Below are 13,701 nucleotides of genomic sequence, written 5' to 3'. Positions count from 1 at the left end.
TCTGAGCTGATATGCATTGACTTGTATGTCATGTAGTAATGAAAAATAATTCCAGAACATTTCCTGCAAAATTTATCAATGCATTCACACCCGGCGACACATAATCTTATTAGCATATGGCTGCTTCCAGAAAACAGCAACACACATTGACGTAATTCAAACATCACGGCAAACGAAGGTTGCAGGAGACCCTGTCTAGTTTTCCCATGAGCAGCATATTGATACACGGCCCAATTGCTCCAGCTTAAAGGAGGAGTGGCCAAAGAAACTCCTGTAGCTGTACCTCATGTGGCCAATGGGACCAGAACGCACACTTATCCACAAGAAGCCATAATCTGGTCATGTTATACAACCGGAGATGTACTGTGGAAGAGAATTGTATGATGACAGCTGATGTACATCACATGCTGTATCCACTCAACTGACTGCAACACTTCGTTGCAGTGCCATGCTGATTGCTAATCTGTGCATAGTTTGTACGACCTCTCGTTGCTGTCTGAGGTGGAACTCATGCCACTGGTAGGCATATGGAAGAAATCATCCTTACGTTAGCTTTCTAAAGCTTGAACTAGATGTCGTGGTCAGAATTGCAGAGAAAGGGTCAGGCAAAAGTAGCTTCAAGCCACCCTTCAGTCAACAACAACCAAAACAAATTTATTTGTGTAGCTGTAGCCCCTACAAAAACAATATGATAACACAGAAGAAATGTACTCCTCTGGTAAATATTAACTAAAACCAGCATTACTCATCTTCACAGAAACAGGTGGGTTTTTTGCCACCACAAATCTTCCTCTTTAAAATGGCTGCTCTAAAAGTAAAGCAGCTTTATTTATTTTTCTGAAGTGTCAAAAACTTATTTTTGGGGCCACATATCTAGTAAGATTTGAATCTCTATACCCAGTGGTCTCATATTTTGTTACAGGATTTAAAAATGTGCCTAAGTTTTTTTTAAAAAGTTTTATTTAGTGGAATAGGAGAATACAATTTTTGAGGGGCAAGGACTTACAAGTAGAGTGTAAATTTTCATATTATTTTTTTTATCCCAGTGCTAAGAATTCCCCAGGCATAATTCTGGGACTTTCAGTTCACAACACACACCTACAAAGACCTACATTTCACTCAACTGGGGCAGGGCTTACATCTCAGACTGTATGGCCATCTCTGCCTTATGTTGTTATTGTTAAGGTTAAAAGAAGAGCACATTCCTACATATAAGTATATTCTAGATTGTTAGCAGAATGTTTCTGAAACTTGGATGTATAGTTCTTGCAAGGGGAACCATACTTTCTTTCTGGCAAACATTTTCTGGCATTTTGCTGGTGGCAATAAAGACTTAAAACCCCCTGAAAGTTGAAGGGGACTGATTGTTGAAACAGCAGCAGAGGTGCACCCTTGACTCAGCTGCTGGTGGTATTCAGCTCCACACTTTGATGCCTAGGGGTTACATGGAAGCATCTGAGTATGGAAGTCCAGGCATGTAGGGTTACTCAGTAGAAATGTGCAGTCAGGGCATATCAGTGTCTAGGAAACTGCACAGCAGTAGGGTGGAGGTTGACAGCATGGCTCTACTGGCCCTTCAGTATGGGAAACCCACTTCTCATACATAATATGTAAAAGAAAAGAGGCTTCTGACATTAGCTGAGCTGTGCAATTTGGAATCATCAACTGCTCAGAGAACTGCACAATTTCTAGTTCTGTTTCTCTGATCATGTACAGCGCACACACAGGCACACACACATGCGTGCACATACATATGTACACACACAGAGGTCTCCTGCTAAATGGATTCTGCGACTATGACAGTGCGATCCCATAGTATCATTACATCATTAAAGATTTTTCATATATCTCTGCATAAGTCATGTGAGATGTGCCCATCTGGTTTTGGAGGTACTGCAGGGTTTCTTTCTGCATTCACATCCTTGTGTCTGTCCATATATCAGTCCATCGTTCCTGATACCTAGTGGTCAAAATCCTGTTGAGTTTTGAGTTTGGTGAAACACAGTGGTTGAATTCTAGTAGCATATATACCATGCATGTCCAATGATGTCACCAGCCATTTGAGAATTTCATAATAAGGAAACTATTGAGACATTTACAGGGGATCAGAAATGTTTAATCTCTGGAAAACTACCATGGCTAATGATGTCAACAGTTTGACACATCATAAATTATGGTACTGGATTTCATCCAATTGGCATTATGTTGGGGAAATGCCCCAATCTAGCATAGGCATTTGTTGTTATCCAGCAAATCATGTTAATATGACAGCAAATGCCTACGCTAGCAACTTGTACCAATTAACCAAAGGGATCTTTTTAACCAATTGGTTTAAACTGGAGAGATTAGCTAACTAGGATTTTGACCATTAAGCTTCAATATTGCAGAAGAGTTAAAAGATCCGTAAGTCTTCCTTTGCTTTGCAGAAGAAAATTATTATCGAAATAACAAAACCCATGCGGTCTTAATGAAGGCTGCTGTCTTCAAAAGCACAAGTCTCACTCCTTTTAATAGCACTTGTGAGAGGAGAGAGTTTGGCCAGATCCAGAAATGTGATTCAATTAATCCCATAAATGAGAGAAGTTTTTAACTGTAGGAAACCAGATTAAGCGGTTGTTTTAAATTATGTTCCGAAGACCTTAGAGCTCATGGACAGAATCAACTGATCAGGTTCTTCCGCCAGTCCATGGAGCTAAGAATAAAAGTTAACACATCACCACACCTGTAGAAGTAAAGTTGAAGAACATGACAAAAACAGAGAACCACATACAGTAAAATGGGGTTTCACAGACAGAATCACATCCAACGTGTTCTGTTCTGCGTAAGCCGGTTTCGAGGAATAATAAGAGTTGCCTTATTTGGTAGAACAAGTGGGAATTATTCTACTTGGCGGTCCTCCTTTTACCTCACCTCAGAAGTCTGTAGTTCTTCAGCCTTTCATGCGCAGGCCTGTACTTCTTCATGGGGAAATAACAAGCCCTTGAAATAAAGCCATACTGGCTTGGCAACTGATCGCTGCCAGACTACAACTGACACAAGGACTAATTTGGGAATGTGCAGAGTTATGGAGTGACATTTACTGTATCTTTTTGGTCCTTTTGATAGAAGACACGGAGTCAAGGCAGGACTTCCCAGGTTGTTTGCAAAGTGTCAGCTTGAAAGAGTCAGGCTGTTCCTGGGTCAGCTCTGGGTGCAGCCCATCAAAGCAGCCTCCAGCAAGGATGAACAAGGCACTCTCCTCCTCTCTTGTCCATATCAGTGTTCTGTGGGATTGCTTACCAGCTATACCAACCATCAGCATACGGTGGTGATAATGGAAACCAAGAGCCTGAATGCAACCAGGAGATAAAGGTTTCCTTGGAGAAGCACAATAGAGTGAGCCTGTCAGAAAATGAATGATGTTTGCAAGACAATCTAGAGAACTGACTGGAGAAGTTAGGGGTTTATATATACTGTATGTATATATATTTCCGTGACTCTTGGAAGGTTTTAGTGGAGGGAAGAACTCTGTGCCCTATAGGTTCATTAATAATATGCACGTTACAGCAGCTTACAAGAGCAAATGAAAAAGATAAGATTTCTTCCCTGTTCCCAGCTAGCTGGTCTCTGTCTCTCCCAACTGACAGAGTTTGGGGTCTTACATATAAACTGTTTGTGCAGAATCCCATTGCTTATATGACAGTGTTGATGGTCATCCTGTGGGTTGAGTGGGATTCTTCCCTTATCACAAAAACAACTTGTTTAAATAGTGAAACACTGTCCATTCTGCAACTTTTTCACTGCTGACCTTTGGCTAAAAAAATAATGCTTAGATTTCAGTTGCTCAGAAGTAATAAATAATACCTGTTTTATCTGGACGTTGAGTCATGTCAAGTGAACTTCTTTCTTATTAGGTTGAAATGTTTTGTTATTCATCCAAGTAGCTTCTTCAGTCTGAGGCGAGCTGGTAGGAGACCCCTGAAAGATCCTCCACGTTGGTTTCACTTCCCCCGGTCTGAATAAGCTCCTTAGATGGACAAAGGACTAAGGGGTGAGGGATAATCCCACCTCTGCAGTCCTTCTCCACCCATTGTCATGGGTCGTTCACAGTGGTCTTTCTGGTGTGTGTGGTCCTGATCTTTCTGGGGACGGTTGAAAGGGCAGCATGATAAACAGCAGACAGATTGTGTCTAAGGCTGTTGAGTGAGGCATTTTCTATATGCACATGTATGGCCTCCCTGACCCCTCTCTCAAACCAGGTATCTTCTCGGTCCAAAATGGGTACATCTTGGTCATCAAATGAGTGTCCTTTGTCCTTCAAATGAAGGACCACTGCTGATTGTGGCCCTGAGCCATTGCCCCTCCTGTGTTCAACCATTCTCCTGTTTAGTGGCTGTTAGGTTTCTCCAATGTAGAACTCCAAACACTCCTCTTTGCACTGGACCGCACATACTATATTGCTCCTGTTGTGTTTTGGTGCCCGGTCTTTTGAGTGAACAAGTCTGTGCCTTTAGTGTATTTGTGGGTTTAAAGTGCATTGATATGTGGTGTTCCTTTTGGACCGAGAAGACAGGTGGTTTGAGAGAGGTGTCAGGGAGGCCATAGATGTGCTTATAGAAAATTCCTCACTCAACAGGGGTGGAGGCCTTAGATACAATCTGTCTCCTATTTATCATGCTGCACTTTCATCCATCCCCAGAAAGATCAGGACCACACCCACCAGGAAGACCATTGTTAACAACTATTAATGACCCATGACAATGGGTGCAGAAGGACTGTATAGGTGGTATGTCCTTTGTCCATCTAACAAACCTATTCAGACCAGGGAAGTGAAACTAATGTGGAGGATATATCAGGGGTCTCCTACAAACTCTCCTCAGGCTGAAGAAGCTACTTGGATGAGTAGTGAAACGTTTCAGCCTGACAAGAAAGAAGCCCCGTTGCCATGACTCAACTTCCAGACAACCTCACCTGGATGCCTAAGAATCTTCACATAAATACCTCGTTTAGAATATCTAGTTTTAGCATTTGGCATCTCCCCCTGCTAGGGGTGCAAGAGCAAGATCCCTGCTACTGGTGAGGGTCTTGCTCTGAAACTGGAAAATTGCTCCCAGCTAATACCCATATCCCTTGGGGAAAAGCTGACATGTAATTCCATGAAACACTGAGGCTGCAATCTTATGGAAATTAACTTCGGTATTAAGTCCCACTGATATCAATGGAACTTACTTCTGAGTAGCTGTAAGTAGAATTATGCTGCGGAAGAATGGCATCAAGACTATGCGGGCATATTTCTTACTCATTATTATTATTATTATTATTATTATTATTATTATTATTATTATTATTATTATTATTATTATTATTATTATTATTATTATTATTATTATTATTATTATTATTATTATTATTATTTATTTATTTATTTATTTATTTATTTATTTATTTATTTATTTATTTATTTATTTATTTATTTACTGGCCAGGTATGTAAACCATACCCGAAATTTAATATGGCTACCGGCCACACTTAAAAACAATACACACATTTCTAAAGATCTGATATTTTAACCAGTTTAAAGTGTTCTTCAGCTTAGAAAGACTTGCTGTAGGACTAATGACAAAATGACTTTCTTGAAGTAGGGCTCCCTTACCTCTGTAATAGAGAGATGGGAAATCATTTGTACTTCTAATACGGATCCTCATAGAAAACTACAATTTGGCAGTTCCCAAAACTTGATGTAAAGAAAGCCTCAGGAATTTGCACAGAGAAATGAGATGTACATTAATTAGATCAAGCTTACATTTTGAAAGGGAGCAGCTAAAATTTATTTATTTATTTATTTATTTGTTTGTTTGTTTGTTTGTTTATTTGTTTATTTGTTTATTTATTTATATGCCGCCCACACTACCCATGTGTGCAAATGAAAAATACACAATTAAGTCAATAACAAAAGTACATACTAAACTGTGTACACTAGTGAACAAGTCTTTCTCTCCCCCCCCCCCCACTGAAATACAGGGGGAAATGGGCAAAATTTCTGTGTGAGAACGATAAACAAAAGTCCTACAAACTGCTGTGAAACAAGAGTGTGGGTGGGATTTGGGGAAGCACAATACAACCAAAACAGAGTTTTCACATCCTTAGTTTTAAAGACTAGTAGCCTTTAACTTCCAGAATTATATTCTGAATTATTATTCTGAAAAGATACAGTTATTTGAAACAAAAGCTGTAATGTCCAGTTTGGGGGAGAAGACTATGACAAATGGTGTCATACTGAGTCTCCATTAATCACAGCTGTGAACCTGATGTGGGAGTTTCTGGTTGCCTGGGGAACAATCTTGAGGTTAGTTATCAAGGAGATAGGAGAGAATGCAGGGGAAGGGGAATTTATGTTAGGTCAGTTAAGGCAGCCTGGCCCAACCTTGTGACGTCCAGATACAGTATGTTAGACCAAGCACTCGTAATCCCACAGCCAGCTGTAAAATAACTGAGCTGGCTACAGGGTGATGTTGGTTGGAGGGCCCTACATTGAGAAAGGCTGGAATAGCAGTGAAGGAGGTGGTAGAACACTTAGAAAAGCTCTTGTGGGCATGGGAGAGAGATACACAACGTTAGTCTGCCAGTTGTCAGTTCTTTGGGACGCTGCTGTTCTGTTTTGCTGTTGTCTTATTTCTTGTTTGCCCAAAATATTCCGATCCGGCTACAAAAATAAATCCACCATGTTTCTGAGAAAAATCCAGGTTCCAAGACTGCGCTGTTTTTCAGGCAGAACCCACATGGGTAAGTTTTCATCCTCTTTGACCGTGAACTTTACCGATTTAGGCTATCTCTGATTACATTTTTTTTCATAAACGTTGCCGAAAGAGTTCTTTATTTTCAGCATGATGAAAAATAAATAAAATGCATGTTGAAAATAATTTCGGAATTCCTAGTGATTAGCGATACTCATTTGGCAAAGCATTCCCATTTGGGTTCCCTTTTAAAATGAAGTAGCAGTTGTTTAAAGGTGGTGATTCATTAGCCGCTTCAGCCTATTAACAGGACTGGGAGGACGTGGCTGACGTCATTCCATCAGAAAGCATCCATACACATGGAATTAATCTTGTTGCCCTTCTGACATGCTGTTCGGAACAGCCTACTTCAAATGTGAAAATATGACAATTGGTAGGCTTTGCACATTGCTGTGATTATTAAATTCAGATAATGCGTACAAGAGAAGGCATTCCAGATCTTTTTTTTCCTCAATCCCAAGGGGACACAGTTCTGGAATTACATGCAATTTTAACTAGCAGTTTGGCATATTTTTAGATTTTACCTCATTTGTGGTAGGAAACTATAACAATGTCTGTAACTCAGATCACCAGTATAATTATCCCACTAGAGAAGTGCTGGCAGTGTTTGTGTTTGAGTTTTGCAGTTCGCTAAAATCACATTACTCCCATTGTGTTTCTGCTTGAAAAAAGTTTTCATTTGTACCTCTTGCTGAATGCATCATAATGGAATAAATGTACATTCTGTGCTTTGTGTGTATTAAGCGCCTGGGGAAATGGAGGATCATAGTTTCTGTTGACCTTCTGCAAAGCAGTAGGGTACTGAGCAAAAGCAAAGCGAGCTGCTTATACACCATCCCACTGTGCTTAAAGAACTCTCCGGGCAATTTAATTATGCAGGCTACACATTGCCCCCCCCCATGCCAGCAAGTTGGGTACTAAGTTTACCGACTTCAGAAGGATGGAAGGTTGAGTCAACCCTACCTGTGCCCATCAGCATTGAACTCAGGTTGTGAGCAAAGTCTTCATTGCAGTACTGCAGTTAAACCACTGTGCCAATCAATTGCTACTCAAAAAGCTCTACCTCCTTACTAAAGATTGTGGACTAACAGAAACGGTCACAGATCTACTTCAAAACTGAAGATTCCTTGTTGAATTTCAAAGCAGGCAAAGTCACAGGGGAAATCATAAGAATGGTCTCCCACAGAGTAGCTTCATGGCATCATTACTTTTTAACATTTACACAAATGATCAGGCAACATTCCAAAACTCCAGGAGTTTCATCTGTGCTGATGATCTTGCCTTGACAGTCCAGGGGGAAACCTTTGCACCACCTAACCTCTTCATTAGAACAGGGGTCCCCAACCCCTGGTCCGTGGCCCGGTGCCTGTCTGTGGCCTGGGCTGGACAGAGAGAGATCTCCCCCCCCTGCACACACTCCTGCCCCCACAGCCTCTTTGTGCATGAGTGTGCGAGCGCCCCCACCCATTCAGGAGTGCCCTCGAGCTCCCCCGCCCTTCGCGCACACACGAGAGTGTGCGTGCACGAGGCGAGCACACCCCCCATCCATGAGTGTGTGCACGCGAATGCGGGTGGGTGCCCTGCCTTCCCCAACACAAGTTAAAAAGGTTGGGAACCACTGCATTAGAAGATATTTCCCTATATTAAAATCAAGAACAACAACCAGGTGAAACCAAGCCTTTTAAAAACATTGGTCTGTGTCTTCCATTTAAAGGACAAAGGAGCAGAGAAGAAGCTCCTAGTTAGTTGGGAAGGTAAGATTTGGGAACTCTGCCCTACCCCAAAGTAACTCTGGATTGAAATCCAGCCTACAAAAAACATTGTCTAAAGACCTAATTAAGAGTTGCCACCTGAAATGACGTACATAGGCAGTTTCAGACTGGACTACACAGCCATAAACAATTTTGTCCCTTTGCTACACCACAACAGAATATGTTAGTGCTGATTGGTACAAATCGTACATGCCAAACAAGTGGATGTAGCTCTTAACAAATCATGCAGGATTATTACAGGCTGCCTGAAACCTACCCCCATTGAAAAAGTCATTTGTCTGGCATTGCCCTGCCAGAAGTACGTGGACAGGTTGTTATTATATGCCATCAGGTCACCTTTGACTTATGGCGATCCTATGAATGAGTGATCTCCAAAATGTTCTGTCTTCAACTGCTCTGCTTATCTCTTCTAAACTCAACTCTGTGGATTCCTTTAAGGAGTCAGAACAACTTGTATTTGGTCTTCCTCTTTTCTTGTTGCCTTCAACTTTCTTAATGTTATTGTCTTTTCCAGAGAAACCTGCCTTCTTATGATGTGCCCAAAGTAGGACAGCCACAGTTTCATCATTTTTACCTCCAGAGAAAGTTGCGGCTTGATTTGATCTAGGACCCACTTGTTCATCTTTCTGGAACTCCAAGGTATGTACAAAGCACCATATTTCAAACAAATCATTTTTCCCCTGCCATTTTCCTCTACTGTCCAGCTCTCACATATGTGGTGACTGGAAATAAAAGAGTCTGAGTGATCTTGGTCTTGGCCTTTAATGACAGCAACTAATACAAAGAAATAGAGGAAAACAACAAAAGCAGGGGCGGGGGGGGGGAGATGTCTCTTCCAGAATATCTAAGAAATCAAATGGAAATTTAAACCTAAATTAAAAATGCTGAATGACCAACAGGCTAGCACTCTAACTGGAAATGAAAAATAAAGATGGAAATGGTATATATTCTCTATACAGAAGAGAAAAAAGGATGACAGACGCCTTTGAAGAGTAATCCTATGACGAAGAACCTGCACTTCTAGAAAGTGAACAGAAAGCTGCTTTGAAAGCACTAGGAAAAAATAAATCACCATAGATAGGTGGAATACCAATAGAGTTTCACACCACAGGGAATGAATCTGTCAAAATTCTAACAAGAATATACCAACAAATATGGAAAACAAAACAATAGCCCACAGACTGAAAACTTGTAGTATACATTCCAATCCCTAATAAAGGATATGCCAAGGAGTGCAGTAACTGTAGGACCATTGCTTTAATTTCTTATGCAAGCAAAGTAATGCTCAAGCTGTTGCAACAAAGGCTTTTATCTTACATAGATTGAGAAATGCCTGGTGTTCAAATTGATTTCTAAAAAAGGAAGACACTCAAAATTATATTGCAGATATCTGCTGTTTACTGGAGTGCACCAAAGAATTTCAGAAAAAGATCAGACTGTGCTGTTATAGGCTACAGCAAAGCCTTTGACTGTGTAGACCATGAGAAACTATGGGCTGTTCTGAAAGAAATTAATGTGTCTCAGCATTTGATTGTCCTGATGCGTAACTTGTATTGTGGTCAAAAAGCAATCATTAGGAGAGAATGGTTTCCTATAATCAAAACTGTTGGATAAGGGTGCATTTTATCCCCTTATCTGTTTAAACCGTACACAGAACATATCATATGGCAAGTCAGACTAGATTCAGATGAAGGAGGAGCAAAAATTGATGGAAGAGATATTAATAATTTAAGATGCCCAGCTAACATCATCTTACTGGCAGTGAGTAATGACTTTGAAGAAAGTGAAAGAAGAAAGCGCCAAAGCAGGACTTAGGTTGAACAATAAAAAACATTAAATCATGACTACGGATGAACTAGACAACTTTCAAAGTTTTGTTCAATCATCAATCCAAACTGCAGCCAAGAAATCAGAAGAAGACTGAGACTTTGAAGGGCAGCAATGAAGAAGCTACAAAAGATCACGTTGGCAGGTTCTAGCAACTAAGAAACAAAATATGACAATAGAACACCAAACCCATCCACTTCGTGGACACCAGTTCACTAGACAATGGCTAAAATCAAGGAAAACTTTTCTGCACGCATCTCAAGTTCTAAATAATAAACCAGAAAAGCCTAGGCTACACCTATGGAGAGCAAAAACAATACACCTTGTGAAATGGATGAATGTTGATGAGTGTCTCCCAGCAGGACAAGTTTCTAGCCATACCATTTGGACGTGACCTTTAAATTGTGCAGTGCTTCAGTAGGAAGGAAGGAAGGAAGGAAGGAAGGAAGGAAGGAAGGAAGTTATCTTGCCCCTCCCAAAGTACTATTGTGCCCCTCCCTCAAGTAACTCCAAGCTCTGCTGAAACCAAATCAGCCCCAGTGTGATATTTGTTCTGTGGTCACTCAAAAATAGCCTGTGTGTTTGAATGTGTTTTTTTGTGCAAAGGATTCAGTCAAAACGTAGAATGGATGTTCACATAGAAAATTCCACCTTTCAGTTCAAACAGTGAAGTGGGTTCTCCCTGGACATCCATTATCACCAGAGTGCTATAGAAATGGAATTATCTAAGGCTGGCCAGGATTTCTGGGAGTTGAAGTCCAAGAACATCTGGAGGCCCAACGTTGGGGACCACTGATCTAAGGAATTCATCCCCACTATCACCAAAGGAATCTTTCGGTCCTCTCTCATCCTATCCTGTTCCCATAGCTTTTATGCAATATTTTGACACAAAAACATAAGGAGAATACACACAGAGAGAAGACCGTATGTATGTTACGTATATGTAAGATTTACAATGTTTCTGGCCCAGTAATACTGTCCCTACAAATGCGTTACCATGGTAACTTCTTTTATTTACACTTTTTCTTGGTGGGGGATTATTGTCACACTGGGACAATTCAGACTGAAATGTAACAGCGAATTCACAGGCAAGTCAACTCTGGGTGAAATGTTTTCTAATTTTCAGTGTTAATATCAGATACCTAGATAAGAAAAAATAATAATCACTTTAATTATTGTGTAAGATCTTCTTGCTTTCATTTCTACTGCCTTTAGAAAATTGACTTTTGGGACATTTAGATTGCAGTGAAATGAAACAGTAGACAGTAGATATAATTTAAAGCTGGTACTTAACACGGATGTACAAAAGCATATAGGCTGCTGTGTCTGCTTAGAATTCAACTGAAGAGCCGGGCAAGACTGCAAAGGTCTCTGAGTCCAACACCCCCCCCCCAGCAGAAATCTACAGCTAGAGGATCCTCGGCAGATGGTTACCTAGTCTCTGTTTAAAAATCTCCAATGAATAAAAGGCTACCACCTTCCAAGCATCCCATTCCATCATGAAACAGTTCTTGTTGCCCAGAGGTTCTTCCTAAGTTTACACAAAATCTTTCTCATAAATTGAATCTATCACTTCTGGTCCTGGCCCTTGGAACAGCAGAAAACAAGCTTGCTCCATCTTCTGGGCAACAGTTCTTCAAGATGTCGGTAGTAACTCTTCTCAGCCTTCCTTCTTCTAGGTGAAACATGCCCAGTTCCTCCAACCACTTTCCTAGGGCTTCATTTCAAAACCTTTTACCATCTTGGTCTTAGTCTCCTTGACTGTACCATCTGGGCAGTATCCATCTTGACCTGTGCATGTTATGCCAGATGAGGTAGGATCAAAGCTCAATAGACAGTTACTAGTATTTCGCTTGATGTAGAGATACTTCCTGCCACACCACACTGTTGATTCATGTTTAGCTTGTAGACTAATCTAGCTGCCATCCACCTCATATTTGTGCATCTGATTTTTCCTGCCTAAATACAGAATTTCATATTTTTCCTTGCTCATTTTGGTGGTTTTAGTCCAGTTCTCCATTCTGTCAAGATCATCATGAATTCCAATTATGACTTCTGAGTATTAACTACCCTCCCCCATTTGGTAAGTCATCTGCAAATTTCATAAGCATCCCCTCTGCACTTTCATCCAAATAATTTATAAAGATGTTCTTAGAACTGCAGAGCTGGAAGGGACCCTTTGGATCACTGAGTCTGACGCTTGTCAAGGAGCATCTCAAAATTCTCAAAGATTATAAAGAGAGATTTTGATATTACCGTATTTTTCGCACCATAAGACACACTTTTTCCCACAAATCAGGGGGGTGCAAAGTCTGTGCGTCTTATGGAGCGAAGAAAACAGATTATATTTTCCTGTTTTCTTCTCCTAAAAAATTGGTGCGTCTTATGGAAAGGTGCGTCTTGTGGAGCGAAAAATACAGTATATTTGCGGTTTCCTTTAGGACTCATGAATGCAGCTTACCTGACTCTGCAGGTGTGGATTAATATAAAGTAACCAGGTCTTCTTGTGCCATCTCATCAGCTATTTTGGACAGCAGTCAGCTGTCACTTCCTCTTTTCATTTACCTCTGCTAGGCTGAGCACTTTTTGTGGTGGTGGTGGGAAGCGAAATACATGCTTCCCAGCTTCCTCTCTGTGACCCATTTGTGCTTTCCCCCATTCTCCTTGCAGGAGACCTCCACTTCCTTTCTCTTTTTCTTACTTTGACCATAACTACTAGACCTCTCTCTCTCTCTCTCTCTCTTTTTTTAAACTACTTTTAACCTCTCTCGAAAGTCTGAGTTCACTCTGAGCTTTAGGCCTCCTGAACTTCTTCCTATAAATATTGACTACTCATTCGTACTCTTTCTTTAGTGATTCATCCTCCTTCCGTTTCTAAAATATTTAAAATCTTAGCTCATCCGGAAACTCACTACACTTGATTCTTTAGTGCTCCCCACTTTTCTTTCTTGCAGAAATTGTTTGTGAGAGTGCCTTCAGTATCTCTACGAAGCTCCCATCCTTCAGGTACTCCCTTCTGTTTGAGTATTTCTCACCATGGGATATCATCTAATTTTTCCCTAGGGATATTAAAACATTATTTTTTTTTTATTTCAGAGCCTGCCTTATGGTACTTGCAGCTCTCCCTTCCTTCAGAACAAATCCCAAGAGGATGCGGTCACTTCCATGGAAAGTTCCCACTGTTCCCACCTTGTGGACACCATTCTGACCCTTTTTATTGTCTCTTCCACCTTCTGGAAGATGATGTTGTTTACAAGACAACTGAAGAGTTTATAAGAATGTACATTTTGGATGAAATTAGACTTCCCAAATATATCTACAGTTGAAGT

The 13,701-nt window shown here is 40.7% G+C and overlaps 1 long non-coding RNA gene across 1 annotated transcript in view; it reads left to right on the top strand.

The window, feature by feature from the left end:
• LOC144589172 (uncharacterized) overlaps positions 1-11,831 on the top strand; it is a 45,614-nt gene extending 33,783 nt beyond the window's left edge. The window contains exon 2 of the long non-coding RNA XR_013545118.1: positions 9,060-11,831. This is a non-coding gene — a long non-coding RNA (uncharacterized LOC144589172). The remainder of the gene's footprint in view (positions 1-9,059) is intronic.
• The last annotated feature ends 1,870 nt before the right edge of the window (positions 11,832-13,701 follow it).

The sequence above is a fragment of the Pogona vitticeps genome, chromosome 1, assembly GCF_051106095.1.
Source record: "Pogona vitticeps strain Pit_001003342236 chromosome 1, PviZW2.1, whole genome shotgun sequence".
In the NCBI taxonomy this organism is placed as follows: Eukaryota; Metazoa; Chordata; class Lepidosauria; order Squamata; family Agamidae; genus Pogona; species Pogona vitticeps.
This window is presented reverse-complemented; position numbering and strand designations above follow the sequence as displayed.